We start from the raw sequence: 18,314 nt of genomic DNA on the forward strand, positions 1-18,314 counted from the left end.
AATTGGGGGAGGTGATTGCGCTCCTCCCCCCAATCTCATTTGCATAACAATACCCCTGCCAATGCCTAACCGCCAAAACCAATGAGTTGTGATGTTTTGCTACGAGGTAGGCGAAAAAACCAAGTGGCTTCAAAATTCAGCCAATTAGCCAAATGGAAAAACTCCTGCCAAGCCCCTTGCCGCGACCAACCGAAGCCCATAACAAAGTCCGAAAGCACACCTAAAGGGTGGGTGGGTGGGAAACCGCAGCTGCTGCGAAGAAGGAAAAAGGGGGCGAGCCAGGGCTGCCCTGACCTTAAGTGCCCTTAGGTAGGCCCGCCCCTTCTGCACACCGATTGGCCGGCGCTGTATAAGGTGCATACTAATGGGAAACCCAAAATCCCGTGGGGCTGGCCCCAGCCCCGCGAGAATGTGGATGGGGGCGTGAGCCCGCAACCCCCCCCCTTAGTTCGGGAGTGGCTTTGGTTGCAAGAAAACAAAATCATATCGTGAAGGCCTGTCTAAACAGTTTTCAGAAGATGTCTGAAAAAAGACAGGGTTGGTTGCTGCTGAACCTCCACAAACAGTGAGTTCCACAGGACAGGGACTGATACATTAAAGGGTCAGTCCCTCGTAAATGCAGCTGAATCCCACCTCATCAGAGGATCTCAGATATCAAGGTATCAAATATGAGATCATTTGAGGCAGATAACATCAGTAACCAAAACAGATACAGTCATACCTTGGTTCTGGAACTTAATCCATTCCAGAATTCTGTTCGACTCCCGAAAAAGTTCAAAAACCAAGGTGAGGCTTCCGATTGGCTGCAGAAGCTTCCTGCACTCAAGCAGAAGCATTCAGCTTCCGAAAAACGTTTGAACACCAGAACACTTACTTCCGGGTTTTCGGCGTTCGAGGGCTGATTTGTTCGACAACTAAGCCATTTGAGAACCAAGGTATGACTGTATTCACTGTTTGAGTCACTTCCTATGCTTTTCCAGGATGATGACAGCCATTTTTAAAATTACAACTGTTTATAAGAAGCTGTGGAAAAGGTGATTTCATAAACCACCAAGAAAGCCTGAAGGCAAGGTTATGGCAACCTCAGTGAGATCATAGGAAATCTACAACAGGGACAGACAGTGCTTATACCCTCTTCATTAAAAAAAGCTGGCAGTACACAGCGTTGAATATTTCATTCCAGCTAAGCGTTAACCACAAGCAGGGTGCTACAATCTGACATGAAAAGGCACATCATTTAACCAAAAAGAGTCCCATAAATTAGTATTACATGGACAAGAGCTTTGCTGGTGTGGCAGTTTTGCTGCATTTTTGCTCTGAATGCAAATATACTGTCATCCCACTCGTTGCACGGAAATGTACTTAAAACGTTCATTACCAAAAGGAGTAAGCAGGCATACAATGTCTGTGTATTGATGAAAGCCCATCATGAGCCATCAACTTACGACTATCTAGCTCTTAAAGTAACAACTGGAAATTCTTAGAAACCAGTCGGGGACAAATAGAAGAAGACACCTCCACTCCAGTATGGATTCCCTTTAACACATACATAGCCCAACAAGACAACAAGAAGAATCCACCAACAGGATATGAATCAATCTGGCTAACCTGTCCCAAAAATCCACCCCTTCACACACATAAACCAATTTGCAGGATGAAAATTTGCAAGTCAGTCTCTAGGCTAGCCAACCATGGTCACATGCAAGACTGGTCACCTGTCTCCTTCCTGCTCAGAAAGCCACCCAAATTCTTATTATACAAAATGTACTGGGATAGAACTTCCTGACAAAACAGATACAGTGGTACCTCGGGTTACATACGCTTCAGGTTACATATGCTTCAGGTTACATAGGCTTCAGGTTACAGACTCCGCTAACCCAGAAACAGTGCTTCAGGTTAAGAACTTTGCTTCAGAACAGAAATCGGGCTCTGGCAGCGCGGCAGCAGCAGCAGGCCCCATTAGCTAAAGTGGTGCTTCAGGTTAAGAACAGTTTCAGGTTAAGAACAGACCTCTGGAACAAATTAAGTACTTAACTCGAAGTACCACTGTACATGCAAAATAGAGTTTGCTTTCCTGAAGAAACAAAAAACATACTAACCAGACACCATTTAAAAACTGTTTATAATGTTTGCAAAAATGTAATGTTTGCAACAATGTAAGGATCCTGTATGCAAAGCAGATGCCAGAATGAGTGAAACCAAACAAAACTGGGGGGTGACACCTTCCAAACTAAACATTTTGCTTTAATGTCAAGCACAGGTGTGAGGTACTTCTGAACAATAATATTTCTGTATGCACAGAATTTATTCTCTGCTTTTCTACATTAATATGTAGTCAAAGCACCTTATAAGTTTTGCTTAAACATTAAAAGAAACAGCAAACCACCAGAAATGATGGCTTAAATCAGTAATAAAAGCAGGCATGAGGTAAAAGCATTTTGGCTACGCCCACTGAAACAGCACTGCTTTTAGGGTTCTTCTAAAAATTGGCAATGCTTCCATATCCATTCTCTCTCTCTCTTTTTGCATACACTCTCATCCCTTTGATTGTATACCAAACCACCATGATATAAACCCCCAGAATAAAAAGACATTTGGACTACAGCTATGAACAAATTACTGATGTTGGTGAAAAACCACCAACACAGAGACGAACAAGAAAGATGCTCAAAAGCAGCCTGATAATAGCATGAGCCTAGCACCCTGCATTCAATAAAACAAATGGGTTCAGGATTTAACACTCTATCCTACAGCCTTACAGTTGTGAAAGCGTGATTACTAGGGACAATCCGTCTAATCAAGCCAATGAAATCTTATTTCAGCTACTGCGTCCCTAAATTTCATTTGCTAATCTGACGACAGATTGGTTACCTGATGTCGATGAAAACTGAAGTTGCAACAGACACGGCAGGGTGTTAGAAGATTTCAGGGCTACTCATAATGCTCTTGCTGTCCAAGATACCCAGCCACTCAAAGCAGTGAGATCTCTAACGAAGGCTGAAAGCCACCTGTGAAATGAAGAACAGTTTATTAGAGAAAAAATACCAACAGCACAGGAGTCGTCATGCTTTTAGTATACAGAGATGAAAGTGAAAGACACAGACTTCTGATGCCTGAGCCAAGCCTTTTAAGCATGAAGGAAAGCATGCTAACGGCCTTCCGAGAGGCCTGAAAGAAACAAATGCAAACAACTGCCGGTCGCTGCTACGTAAAGTAGCTTATCCTGAAACAAATCAATGGATCCAATTTCATTCAAACCAAGTCACTAAAAGCTCCCTTCCAACAATACATTCAAATGCCCTTCCAAGAACATTAGACTACCGGTACTTCTCATGTGGAGAAACTGTGCGGAGCCTCATCTGTCGTTTTGTCTTCCAACTTCTCAACGAAACCAGAAACCTCCTGCTGCTCATCTCCTGCAGGTATAAAGAGCCCACGCCCAACCTATATTCTATTTTGATGTACTGCTTTTTGGAATTGAGACAACTCAGAAAAGAAGAACAAGCCTAATCTGGCATCCGGAGCCACTTTTGAGGTTGTTGAGACACAGCTGAGGGGAATCGGAACACCAGAACTTGACAGTGTGAAGTCATAAGAAGGAAGGAACTACATTTCCTCAATGGCAGCAAAGCTGGGGGGAGTAAGATATACTTTTTATTGATATCTTTAGCCCTTAACCACTGGGGAACAGTATCCCCACAAAATCACCTTATCCTACACATGCTCATTCAACTGCTTTGATCGGCAGAACCGGCACTACGCTGGGTGCCACATAATGCCCATTTCACATTTGTAAGAACTTAGTTGATTAGTGCACTTTGGAACTCCCTGCCCATTGAGATCAAGCAGGCATCTGCTCACTATACCCTTTTTGGCGCCCGCTAAAAACATTCCTGTTTAGACAAGCCTACCCAGGTGCTTAGTGAGTTGAGGTAATTTTAACTTTGGGTGTTTGAAATAGGGCTGTACATTTTTCTTGATTTTACTATTTGATCTTCTATAAACTACATTTGGGTTTTTTAAACAATCAAACAGTGTGTAATAATGAATGGATGGATTGGCAGGTGAAGGTGGTTTGAGGGGCACCCTATCTGGGCATTCATTAAATGGGGAAAATATCACATTTGGGGATGCTCTTGCAGGGACAAGTGAGTTAACTCTGCTGCCTCCCTGGTGTCTGTTTTTGCTTTAGCATTCCAAAATATATGGGGATCCGATATGGACCTGTAAACTCTTGGAAGGCAACAGAAGGAAGAATGGGGATAGCACTCTCACCCAACCCAGATGTGATGAGGTACCTATTTAAATAACACCTGAATGGGCCTAGAGCAGGGTTTTTCAGGCTGAGGGTCACATTTCCACCTGATCTTCCAAGGGTCTACATCCCAGTGGTAGAAGAAGAGTTTGGATTTGATATCCCGCTTTATCACTACCCGAAGGAGTCTCAAAGCGGCTAACATTCTCCTTTCCCTTCCTCCCCCACAACAAACACTCTGTGAGGTGAGTGGGGCTGAGAGACTTCAGAGAAGTGTGACTAGCCCAAGGTCACCCAGCAGCTGCATGTGGAGGAGCTGGGAAGCGAACCCGGTTCCCCAGATTACGAGTCCACCGCTCTTAACCACTACACCACACTGGCTCTCACCACTGGTAGGCAGGACCAGAAGCAAAAATGTGCAAAGCAGCAAGTGTACATTTTACCTTTGTACAATAGACTATTTTCTACACGCACTCACAAAGAATCATAGAATTGTGTTGGAAAGGGACCCCAGGGTCATCTAGTCCAATGCCCTGCAAGGCAGGAATCTCAGCTGAAGCATCCATGACAAATGGCCACCCAACCTCTGCTTAAAAACCTTCACAACCTCCCGAGCGAGACTGTTCCACGGTTAACAGCTCTTACTTATATATCCCCCTCTAAGTTTCTAGCCAGGAAAAGGAAAACACACTCAAGAAGGGTATGAAGCGCGGCTCGTGAGGAGCGAGTCTCAATGGTCATTTGCCCCGATGTCTGATGCTTCCTTACTACAAAACTTGATTCTTCCGCACATTCTTCTAAGACCAGTGCTTTTTGCATGTGTCGTGGCTGTATCAATGCATGCTGAACTAAGTACAGTCATGCCTCGGGTTAAAGACGCTTTGGGTTAAATCTTTTCAGGTTGCATCCCGCGGCGACCCAGAAGTACTGGAAAGGGTTACTTCCAGGTTTCGCCGCTTGCGCAGTCGCTCAAAATGACATCACACGAATGCACAGAAGCAGCGAACCGTGACCCGCACACGCGCAGACGTGGGTTGCGTTCTGCTCAGGCTGCGAACGGGGCTCCGGCACGGATCCCGTTTGCAACCAGAGGTACCACTGTAAGAGGCTTGGATAGCAGTTAGGGAAAGGAATTTGAAAGGCTGAGGGAGGCACAAGGTAAGGGACAGCTACCAGGAAGTGATTCAGCACAGAAAGGAGAGGGAGAGAGAGAGCACGTGCATGAGAGCCAGAGAGAGTTAGGAATTAAAGAAAGCAGGTTTAAATAATGTCTTTGTTTTATACTACTCCTGCCTGATCCTTAGTGATCATTAACAACACTTGAAACAATGGTACTCACCAGCACAGAGTACGACCACATCTTTTCTTTTGCTGCCGTTTTGTATCGGCACTCAGAGCTTTTACCTTATATTTTACACAAATAACCCTCCACTGCATAAGACTATAATCATGTGCATATTTACCTGGAAGTAAGTGCCATTGAGCTCCATGATGCTTAAAAGGTAAAGGTAAAGGACCCCTGACAGTTAAGCCCAGTCGTGAACGACTCTGGGGTTACGGCACTCATCTTGCTTTACTGGCTGAGGGAGCCAACGTTTTTCCGCAGACACCTTTTTCTGGGTCATGTGGTCAGAATGACTAAGCTGCTTCTGGCGAAACCAGAGCAGCACACGGAAGCGCCATTTACCTTCCCGCTGGAGCGGCACCTATTTACGTGCTTTCGAATTGCTAGGTTAGCAGGAGCTGGGACCTGGCAACGGGAGCTCACCCCATCACGGGGATTCAAACCACTGATCTTCTGCTCGGCAAGCCCTAGGGCTCAGTGGTTTAGACCACAGCGCCATCCGCGTCCCTTCCATGATGCTTATTTCTGAGTAAATATGCCTAGATTTTACCTGCAAAGCACAATGAGCATATTCTTAATGAAGAATATTTCCCATTCTAAATATTTCCTAAACTAAAAAGCCACAAACATTGTGATCTTTCATTGCAAGAGAGTTTCTCCAGCTCTTTGGCCCGTTGGTTGCCCCCTTTCTACTGCTTTTTCAGCTCAACAGTATCCTTCTTTGAGGAGCAGTAACCTTAATGTAACCGACATTCCAGTCTAGGAAACAGCATTCTTCCCATCAGTCCACTATTTCCACAGATGTTTCCCCAAACCTGCTCAAGCTCACCAATCGTCTTCCTTCCATTCCTATTCCGCTGTCATTTTGCACTGGGCTGTAATTAATAGTAGGTTCATAATTTACTTCTAAATGTAACATTTTGGAATGCTCAAGTGTCTCCAACGCAGATTCTCTGCAATTAAAATAACCTTTACAGATCTCATCAGTGCTCCAAGATAATCTCACTCACTTCTGGCAGGGGATGCAATTAAAAATAATAATTGAACAATCGCTCCAAGTCATGGATTTCATTTAAGATCTTCATGTATAATCCCCACCCTTTTTACTTGAAGAAAGAAAGGTAGATTGTAAGGAGAAAGAGTTTCCCTTACAAACCTGAAAGATAATAAGTTACAGAACTTATTGTTACAGGAATGAAATTATTTAAGCAGATCTTCCTTTTAAGTTCTATTAGCCCTTCCTCCTAGGTCTCCATATATATTTCTTATAGGACAAGGCTACAGAAAGCTCTGTAGGAAGAGAAATATTATGTAACCACACAATATTTTGGGGCAATCTCTCCTGAAGAAGACTTCCATTGACCCATAGGTATATGGAAAATACCACGAGGTCACTAACAATCCCTTCTTGGCCAACATATGCAAGGGATAGCCCTTGGCAGCATGTTCTGTACCTATGGGCATAGCTGTCAACTTTCAGATTCAAAAATAAGGGATCAGCAGCCTCACCTGTCCCGGGGACATTCTACGGGATATCTAACAATCCGGGATAGCAGCGGGAAACGGCATTGGAATAAAGGAATTTCCCGCAAAAAAAGGGAAGGTTGAAAGCTATGCCTATGGGTCTGATGTTATCTGACTTCACTGCAAAGTGCTGAAAAGGCTGTGATTCATAGGTACGGAATGATACTTAATAATGTGGTTAAATAATTTAGATTTCATAAGCATCTTTGGGATTATAATCTTCAGGAAGTGGAGGAAAAAACAGCAATACTTGTGTAACGTACTAGACTGGAAGAAACTCCTGCCTGAAACTTTAGAGAGCTGCTGCCAGTCCGTGTCAACAGTATTGGCATATATGGACCAATGGTCTAAATCAGCTTAAGGAAGCTTCCTATGCTACTCGGAAGGTATATTCAGATCTTTGCAGGAATAGAATAATAATAATAATAATAATAATAATAATAAATGTTATTTATATCCCACCCTCCCCGGCCAGAACCGGTCCCAGGATGGCTAACATCTGAATATATAATACATTAAGACATAAAGTTCAACAGAAATACAGGAAGAGTGCAGCATTCTACCCACCAAGTCAAACTGGCACTGCAGTGTCAGAACAGGCTTGCTACTGGAAATTGGGGATCTGCCACACAGTCAAAATCATTTTTTGGACTTGTTTTCCTTTATCCTCAGGTCTCACAGAAGGCATCACTAAAAAAGCAACTGGCCTGCTCCAGCAGTTCTATTCGTTTTACCTAAAACTACTGCCAAACTTCTATTGCTGATATTATTGCTCACTGCCACATCTTGAAGAATTACATTCTATTATCCTGGACCCCAAAAGTAACTGGGCTGTTGTCATGAATCTTACTATGCATATATACCTCAGAAATAAATCACACTGGTACAGGTAATGAAGGCCCCATCGCAGAGCTACAATTCCCAAAGTGGTTTAACAGGCAATCCTTCTTCCTGGGGAACTCTGTAATGATAGCTGTGTGAGGTGAATGGGAGGGGGCGGTTCCTCCTTACTCTCAGCACCCTTTACAGTTCCCAAGATGATTTGAGGGAAGCCAAGACTGTTTAAAGGGACGCGGGTGGCACTGTGGTCTAAACCACTGAGCCTAGGGCTTGCCGATCAGAAGGTCGGTGGTTCGAATCCCCGCGACGGGGTGAGCTCCCGTTGCTCGGTCCCAGCTCCTGCTAACCTAGCAGTTCGAAAGCACCTCAAAGTGCAAGTAGATAAATACGTACCGCTGCGGCAGGAAGGTAAATGGCACTTCCGTGCGCTGCTCTGGTTTCGCCAGAAGTGGCTTAGTCATGCTGGCCACATGACCTGGAAGCTGTGCACCGGCTCTCTCGGCCAATAAAGCAAGATGAGCGCCGCAACCCCAGAGTCAGACACGACTGGACCTAATGGTCAGGGGTCCCTTTACCTAAGACTGTTTAAAGGGGTATGATATATACAGTGCAGAGAGCAGATGCAGCCCTGTGTTTCCAAAATTACAGACTGCAAAAACTTCTACCCCTATTCTAAATTTATATTTTTCATCTTCCTCTTTTTTTAGTCCCAGGTCTCACTAGGTAACATCAGCTCAATAACAATCAACTACCTTTCTGCCATTTTACAACTGGGGAACTGAGGCTAAAGGAATAGTTGCTTGGTGGGATTTTTCTGAATTCAACTTGCATGGAAACAAACAGCTGCAGAGCAGCTCAATTTAAGTGTTTCTAATAACTATATATATAAACATCGTTTCCGTGTGCTGCGCTGGTGCTGGCTCGCCAGAGCAGCTTCGTCACGCTGGCCACGTGACCCAGAAGTGTCTCCGGACAGCGCTGGCCCCCGGCCTCTTAAGTGAGATGGGCGCACAACCCTAGAGTCGGACACGACTGGCCCGTATGGGCAGGGGTACCTCTACCTTTACCTTTACTAACTATATATAACTAAATGTGAACCGAGAAGAGGAAAAAAGTTGGGTTTCTTAGTTTGTGTCTCTAAATTTAGATTGCAGGCTTGTTCTGTGATTCATCTGGCTGATGGTGGTGGTTTATCTATTTTACTCTTAGGAGGAGAAAACGCTCCGTGAGCTTTGCATAAAACTCAGAAAAGGGATGGGTGGGGATAGAACAGGTGCCATCCGAGAGGTGACAAAATGTCACAGCTGAAAGGCAGCTGCTCAGCAGAACAGAAGCAACAAGAAACCTCTCAAGTGAAAAGCAAAGAAGCGGCAACCAGCCTAAGCAAATGATAAGAAAAACTGCATGGGCCCTGTAGAATCAGCTCATCAATCTCGCTGTTTTCAAATGTCTGCAATCCAACTCTGCAGGAAGCTGCCTTAAACTGAGGTAGACCACTGAGCCATCTAGATCAGTATGGTCTACAGCGGCAGTTCCCAGGTTTTGTTTTGATATGGGGACTCACAAGTTCATATTCACTTGCTAGGGTGGCCCACCATATTTTTTTTGCAACATGACTTTTGGGCTGTCATTCCCAGCTCACATGCAGTTCTGCCCTTCCTTCTTGCTGATAACCCACTCCAAGGACCTCTCCGCCACCTACGTCATTCAAAGTTGAGACCCTAAACCTTGTCTCTGCCTCCACCCACTAGCACCCAGCAAAGAAGGGGCCCCACTTCCCTTTGCCTGGCAGTCTTAGCATAGAATTGTAGAGTTGGAAGGGACTAGAGGGACATCTAGTCCAACCCCCTGCAATGCAGGATCAGCCCATCACTGGACTTTGTCCCCTGCTAATGGCCCATCCAGCTAGCTCTGCATCACATTAGCTCCCCCTGAGTTCTACCACATCAAAAGGTAAAGGGACCCCTGACCATTAGGTCCAGTAGTGGCCGACTCTGGGGTTGCGGCGCTCATCTCGCTTTATTGGCCAAGGGAGCCGGCGTACAGCTTCCGGCTCATGTGGCCAGCATGACTAAGCCGCTTCTGGCGAACCAGAGCAGCGCATGGAAACGTCGTTTACCTTCCCGCCAGAGCGGTACCTATTTATCTACTTGCACTTTGACGTGCTTTCAAACTGCTAGGTTGGCAGGAGCTGGGACAGAACAACGGGAGCTCACCCCGTCACGGGGATTCGAACTGCTGACCTTCTGATCGGCAAGTCCTAGGCTCTGTGGTTTAACCCACAACGCCACCCGCGTCCCCTTCTGCCACATTAGAAAAGAACAGTTCCTGTGTATATTGTAGACATGTTCATCATTCAAATGCAAAATGCATTTCTGCAACTAGAGGTTGCTGCCATTTGCATGAGAGGAGTGCACAGAGTCCTTTTTCCTGTGAATAGTTCCATATATTTTTCTGGTGAATTCTGATCTAGAGATACTAGAAGCAAATGTCCTATGCCTGGTTTCCTTTTCCTTGCGCATACTATTCATACTTATCTGAAAGACATTTCCACTGAACTCAGCTGGGCTTGCAATTTATAAGATTGTACGGAGGCATTTATAGTTTTTCAGGCAGCAATCCTATGCACACTTAGCTGGGGGTGGGGTGGGGAAGCACCACTAAACAGTTGGCCTTACATGCATATGATTGCTATGTATAAACATCTCATTAGCACAAGTTGTGCTAAATTATGGCACATTTTATGTTGTTAAAACATAAAGTTTAGATTTGATAAGAAAGCGACAAAGTTATGATTGCAAATATTTCGGCTTCTCCCCAAAATTACGGTTCTCTCCTCATCCCCGCAATGGCTTCAGCATTTGGGAAATTTAGCACCTCACCTACAGATTATCCTTCCATCCATTGAATAGGTACAAGGACTGTGAGCTCTGCAGCGGTTGCAGAGGCTGCATTGCTGTTTATTTTAGATGCTAGTACTACACAGCTGCCCCCATCAGTAGCTACCCTCCACAGCTTCTCTAAAATTTCAAGAGGTTTCTTCCCATGGATAACGCAGCAGTTTGCAGTGATATCCCAGTTTAATAGCCAAGGAGAATGTCAGGACTTACAGCTATAGGAGTACTGTCTAGAAGGATCCAGTATGTTGGAAATGTTTAGATAAGGAGGGTTCGTTAATCCATATGTGGCAGCGATGCGAACTCGCCCCCCCAAAAAATAATTCTGGGGAATGATTTATGAAGAACTAAAGAAGATGCTTCAATATTCCTTTCCAAAGAAGCCAGTAGCATTCCTGTTAGCTACAATAGGACAGGAAATTCCAGATAAAGTAAAAAAACCCTTTTCCTTTACGCAACAGCAGCAACAAAACGCTAAAATGTGGAAGGAGAGAAAAATCCTGACAAAAAAGGGGGAACAACTAGAAGAGTATCTAAGAAGTAGTAGTATAACCCTACCCTACAAGTAGGGTTAAACACATGAACACCAGCAAACAAAAGAAAGAGTGAAAGATAGAGATGGGAAAGAGTGGAGAACTTTAGGAGTTGCAGCAAACCAAAGGGATTGGGCTAGGATGTCAAGGAAAGATAGGTTGGGAAGTCTAGGTGAGATGGGATAGGAGATGGTGTATGTAACTGGAACAAATTTAACTGATTGTAACTTGAAAATGCATAAATAAACAATAAAAAAGGAGTATTGTCTAGAATGCTACAATGACAGTTTTTCAACCAAAGCCTAACTGCCACTGATAGGTATGTTTGGCAGGGCTAATGTAGACAAACATAAATACAGTGGTGCCTTGGTTTATGAACTTAATCCATTCTGGAAGTCCATTCTTAAACCAAAACCGTTCTTAAACCGAGGCGCGCTTTCCCTAATGAGGCCTCCCACCGCTGGTGCCCTTCCACCGTTCAGATTCTGTTCTTAGACCGAGGTAAAGTTCTCAAACCAGGACACTATTTACAGTTTTGGGGAGTTTGTAAACCAAATTGTTCTTAAACCGGACTGTTCTTAAACCGAAGTACCACTGTATACTGTTGTGCCATTGTTTGTATGCCCTTTTGGGGTTCATCTGAATGGAAAGAGGCCTAGAAGCATAATAAATCAAATCACAAATGTCTTTTTTCTTTTTGTTGTACAAAAACTGGCAGGTCAACCCTACGGTTCCACCAAGGTTACCATAACATAGTTAGACTCCTATGTTCAGCCAGGAGCAAAAAGCACAATTGCTGCACTAACTGAAATGCCCACAGTATCCCTGCAAACTTTGCCACCGCCCAGAAATCCTGAGGTTGCTAACTAATGGTAATACACATCAGCCATGCATGGACCTCATCAGCCAATGTGTGGCAACAGTATTAATGTTACATTGATGCTACTGTACCCAGTATATATGCCCCCTGCATGCACAATGCAGAAATGGGCAGCCAGAAGAGACCACATTGCTTTGCCAGTGCAGACCACCATGTAGCTCTGGGAATAAACTAGCCATAAATGTCAGGACAGATATTTGTATCTCAAGGGGTTTGCAAACAACGATCAACCAAGCACTTTTGGCAGGGGGGCACTAACCTTTTCGGACCAGTAGGAGCATGTTGAATGTTGAGAGGGTTCTGGCAGTTACAAAATAGCTGCTGGGGGGGCATGGGGCATGGTATAAACCAAAACTAGACAGACAGCCTCCCTGGAAAACCTTAAGAGAAGTCAGCTGTGTCCTGCTAGTCCTGATTGTGGAGGACAATAATGATTTTTTATACACAAACACATACACATGCTGTTTGTGTCTAACAGCAACAGGGAGTGTTCCTCAGTACCAGGAAAAGTTGGTCACAGCACAACACACTTTCATTCTACAAAAATCAGTAAGGTACTATCTACATATTTTGCCCCATTATGTTCTTCTAGAAGGGCTAGAGACTTTTGACTCTGGGGCACCTGCCCTGGGGCACCAGTGAAAGCCTTTGTGGGCAGCCAGGGAGCCCGCGGGAGCTATGTTGGTGACCCTGGACTCAGGAAGGGCTGCCATGCCATTCCACTGAGAACAGCCAGCAAGCTCTATAGTCCAATGCGTAGAGGAAGGATCTAAGACTCACTGCAGGGACAATGGTCCAAACAGTCATCGGAGCACTCCACACAGTGCAGCTGTAATGGTGCCCTTGGGAAAGGGGAAAGTGATTTTTATTTCCCCTATCCTTCACCCCCACGAGTGGATCCGACACACAAAGAAAACGAGAAACTGTGACAGAAAGTTCAGAGGCCGGTACCTTTGAGTATTTTGCCAGCACTTATGCATCCAGGTTTTAACACAGCGCTCCAACTTGCAATGACTGTATTAGCTGGGGGATGAATGGGATTTCCCCAGCAACAACCTATTGTTCGGTTTGCACGCAGAGCAGCTGAGACCTGCCCCCAAACAGAAGCATGGAGGGGAGGGCGCAGGTTTGGCTCTCCTCTGCTGTGGAGTTTCTTTGACATAGAAAGTAAAGCCCACTCCTGCTTTAGAAATGAATGTGCAAGTATGTACTGGAGGGGTGGGGGAAGCACCTAGATGCGCTGTTCTAGGCTTTGAGTCAAAATGGTATGCAAATGAAAAGTAGTAGTACGGTGTTAGTTTTTTTCAAGGGGAAATTTCTGGATCACATGTGACATAAGCATTCCTTTCTCACCTGCTTGAAAAAAAGGGGGGAGAATGGTGTAAGAGTGATGGTTTGGGGTGGAAAAGCATTAATGAGGCCAGAATGCCCTCAAAAGTTCCTTGATAATCCCATAACAAAGTTGCCTTTTGTTCAGGGAATTAAAGCTGATGAGCATCGAAACTAATTGTCTGGCACCTTCCTTTGGTCTTTTGACTGGGGCACAAACAAACAAACACACAAGCACCCTACTCCCTGCCAAGCTAAGGATGATGTAATCTAGGTATCTGTGGAGAAAAGAAGGGGACAGGCTGAAGTCTGAGTGTGACTAAAGGAAGCAGAGGTACTGAGAGATAGTTTGGGGTTTGGAAGCTAGCAGCACTTCAGGCTGTTGGTTGTGGAGTTATGGTGGGGGGAGGGGGGATTTTGGTGCACCTCTGCCTATGCTTAACAAGTATATCTGTAAACAAGCGCAAATATTACAAAACACCAAAGCTCCAGTAACCTCCTTCTAAAATAAACTAAATCTGGGTAAGCACTGCATCCCTGGAAATTCTCACTACTGGGAAAGCTCAACAAACATTTCTTCTTTCCACTCAACTTCACTGTGAGGACTTAAAGGTACAGGTATCCCTGACCATTAGGTCCAGTCATGGATGACTCTGGGGTTGTGTGCTTATCTCACTCTATAGGCCAAGGGTGCCGACGTTTGTCCGCAGACAGCTTCCGGGTCATGTGGCCAGCATGACTAAGCCACTTCTGGCGAAACCACAGCAGTGCATGGAAACGGCGTTTATCTTCCCACCGGAGCGGTGCCTATTTATCTACTTGCACTTTGACATGCATTCAAACTGCTAGGTTGGCAGGAGCTGGGACTGAACAACGGGAGCTCACCCCGTCGTGGGGATTCGAACCACCAACCTTCTGATCAGCATGCCCTAGGCTCTGTGGTTTAGACCACAGCACCACCCGCATCCCTAAATGTCAGGACTTAGTAGAACTAAATACTTTTGTTGCAATTGCATCGGGCCCAAACCACTAGCTATATATCATTACAGACAATACAGTGGTACCTCTGGTTACGTACTTAATTCGTTCCGGAGGTCCGTTCTTAACCTGAAACTGTTCATAACCTGAAGCACCACTTTAGCTAATGGGGCCTCCTACTGCCGCTGCACCACTGTCACACGATTTCTGTTCTCATCCTGAAGCAAATTTCTTAACCCGAGGTACTATTTCTGGGTTAGCGGAGTCTGTAACCTGAAGCGTATGTAACCCGAGGTACCACTGTAGTTTGTTTTCTCAAAACAGAAGGTACAGAACAGAGCTTCATTTTCCTTGGTGGCTACAGTTATTTCATTATTTTCACTGTTGATAGGTTTTGTGGAATGTGGTGATGCAGCGTGTGTGTGTTGAACAAAAACTTTTAAACCAGAGACAGCACTGAGATCAATCAATAAATTACTATGTACACTACAATGCCTTTGGCCCTCTTAAAATTATTAATTAACATAAAATACTGCTCCTCACAAGAAATGCTGTGGAAACAAGGTACAATAACATTGTAAAGGTCTCAACAGCCATCAATTTTTACTGTTCTGAGAAGTAAGAGATATGTGGGCAATTGTATTGGAGAGTATGCTGCTGCACACAGGAGTGGCCATTTCCTAGGTAACACAAGATCCTTTGGCAATAAAACAGGAGGCATGACCAACAGAGCTTAGAAAAAGGTCAAGCCAACAGCAACAAGCACACACACTTATGGCTCCCAAGTACGTGCTCTGCTTGAATTCAGTATACTTTGCTTATCAGTCATGTGGCATTTTCTGGAGTTTTTCCATGCTCATGTGGTTCTGCCTCACTTTAAAAAGCTATTGCTGGAACTAGAATTTCCTTCACCATGTAAGCATGTAATTCTCTCTAAAAGATATTTAATATACAGAACCAACACCTATACATGTTTGCTTATTAAAGAGCAAGTCCATTCTGAGATGTGAAAAATTCCCTTCCCAAATCCATGTTTTTTGCAACACAGCCTAGGGGGTGGAGAATGTAATGTCTACAGATGTATATACAGTGGTACCTCGGGTTAAGTACTTAATTCATTCTGGAGGTCCGTACCTAACCTGAAACTGTTCTTAACCTGAAACACCACTTTAGCTAATGGGGCCTCCTGCTGCTGCCATGCCGCCGGAGCACGATTTCTGTTCTCATCCTGAAGCAAAGTTCTTAACCTGAAGCATAATTTCTCGGTTAGCAGAGTCTGTAACCTGAAGCGTATGTAACCTGAAGTGTATGTAACCCGAGGTACCATTGTATAACATTCTGGAGTTTCCGTAACAATTATTTCTTTTCCCCCCCAGCATTTCACTTTAAAAAATACAAAAACTCAGGCAAAATGAGAAATGTTGAAGCCGACTGCCATCAAGCAAGAAGTCTGGTGGTCCAAAAATACCAAATGGTTGTTTTCAATGTGAAAACACTTTAAAACAGGACAGACGGAAGGAAGTCCTTCTTCACATGGCACCCAGCTAAACAGTGGAACTTGATCCCACAAGATGTGGTGATGGCATCAACTCACAACAGCTTTAAAAGGGGATTAGACAAATATTAACAGTTACTTGTCCTGATGTGTATATACTGTCTCTATGAATACTATTTCCCAGGAAACAACAGTCGGAGAGAGCTCTTGTTCTGTTTGTAGACATCCTGTAGGATGGCCCCTACTTGGCCCCTGTGGGAAATGTATGCTGGACTAGATAAAGACTCTGGTCTGATCCAGCATTGCTCTTCTGTTGCTCTATTTTTTTTGGCTGTGAAAGGTATCCAACTAAGTCATATTCAGAGCAGACCCAATAGTTTTTGTTGATTTCAATGGGTCTACTCAGAGGATGACTAATGTTTGCTGGCTTTCACCCATGATTTCATAATGCTGACTTTCACTGTGAAGCAAAGTAAAGTCAGAATAAACACTCTTGTATTTTTTCCATGCAGGAAACTAGATTTGTTTTGTTGCCCTTGGCTCTTTTAGAGAATCTGACAGACCTTTTAAACTGTGTTCCATTACCACCTGCATAATCAGATAGAAATGAAACAAAAATCAGTTATGCTGGTCAATAGAACTGCTGAACGTTCTTCGTGTCCGGCCTTCCTTCACGGAACTGAACAGATTCACTGAAGTGAATAAGACTCTCCAATGGCAAGGTAACAGCACAATTAGCAGTCAGCTTTGCAATCCACAGAAAAAACACTGACATGAAATTGAAAGCTAACAGTAGTCCTCTTTGTACATTTCTTAGAAGTATTTCTTTTCTTGTCCTGTCTTTAAAAGCAGAACTTCAATGAAATGCATAAACATCTCTGAATTAAGAATTTATATTTCCCCTCACTTTTCATACCTTAGATTCTGAATATTTCCCGATTGGTCCAAGAGGTGGCAATCCCATTTTGGAACTATCCACTTGCCGTTGTATAGAGTGACACAATGACGTGCTGACATAATGGGCTTTTTGCTTCCATGGGTTCCTTTAAAAATGTAGCATTTTATCAAGCATTGCTACTTCCTTTTCCTTCGGACATCCTGTACCCATTTTTAGGGTGACAGAGAGGCAGGCAGTGAAACTGCCTATCTTTGCTCCTTCCTTATTAGCCACAGAAATGCTTCAACAGCTTTCAGTGCAACTTGGTTTAAAGCAGGCATGGCCAAACCTGGCCCTCCAGCAGTTTTGGGACTACAATTCCCATCATCCCAAGCTAACAGGACCAGTGGTCAGGGATTATGGGAACTGTAGTCCCAAAACAGCTGGAGGGCCAAGTTTGGCCATGACTGGAAAGGAATGGCACAAGTAAGGAATCTGAGCACTTGTGCTCAACCAAATGCTGGAGCTGCACTCCTTTTACTACCTGCATTTTCTTGAACTTGCAACAGGCATACTCTTATATACACAAATGCAGGATGAAAGTGAGGAATTTAAGATAAACCTCTCTCCCAGCGATGAGGGTTCTGTTTTCAAGCTACTGGCACTTTAAATTTCAACTGAGTTAGGGAAACAACTTTTTTTCCCTCCCTTGCTGCATATTGAGTGGTCATCAAAAAGTTGAGCACTGTGACAGTATGCAGATCTTCTCTTTGCTCCAGGAATAATAAATATTTAGTTCTTTCAATTCAGCTGGAAATCTCTCACTGACTCGCACACCATTCCCAACACATCTCTGTTTCAGCAGAGAAGTCCTGCGCTGCTTTTTGTGCGATATTCCAATTTACCTACAAAAGAAGTTTCCCAAGGTCTCAGTGTTGTTTATTTATTGTAAGTGAGCTGAAGTTCTTGTGGTTCATTTTAAGAAATGCGAAAAGAGGAACAAGTTTTATTTTTCTCTGGTTCAACGCTCCTTGCAGTGAAAGACACCTTACAAACCCAAGTGACAGTTACTGAGGGATGCTGATACAGAGATCAGCATCTGCAGCATCAACAATTTCAAGAAAAGCAGAGTCAGATGGAAACTTTATATCCACTACCCACATCAACCAGTAGCAGAATGAAAGCAAAATATTACCTCCAGTGTTTCAGGAGGACTATATCTAAGCCTTCTTTGTTCTCTGAGCTGTCTCCTCATACTTCCTCCGCTACAGCATAAATATAAAATAAGCTAACTTCCACAACAGTAACAGTGTTAGTTACTGTGATATTTTGTGGGCTGACATACTGGCAGGTGTAAATGT

At 44.1% G+C, this 18,314-nt stretch overlaps 1 protein-coding gene across 5 annotated transcripts in view; it reads right to left on the bottom strand.

Moving 5' to 3' along the window:
• ST6GAL1 (ST6 beta-galactoside alpha-2,6-sialyltransferase 1) overlaps nt 1-18,314 on the bottom strand; it is a 71,734-nt gene that overhangs the window by 20,794 nt on the left and 32,626 nt on the right. For 4 of the 5 annotated variants that reach the window (XM_081006958.1, XM_081006955.1, XM_081006957.1 and 1 more), the window contains exon 2: nt 2,872-3,008. The gene's annotated coding sequence lies outside the window, so the exon portion shown is untranslated. Of the gene's footprint in view, nt 1-2,871; nt 3,009-3,327; nt 3,544-18,314 lie in introns of those variants that run through there. The other variant, XM_081006956.1, reaches the window with a different exon arrangement.

Source organism: Podarcis pityusensis, assembly GCF_964106645.2.
Source record: "Podarcis pityusensis genome assembly, chromosome: 5".
In the NCBI taxonomy this organism is placed as follows: Eukaryota; Metazoa; Chordata; class Lepidosauria; order Squamata; family Lacertidae; genus Podarcis; species Podarcis pityusensis.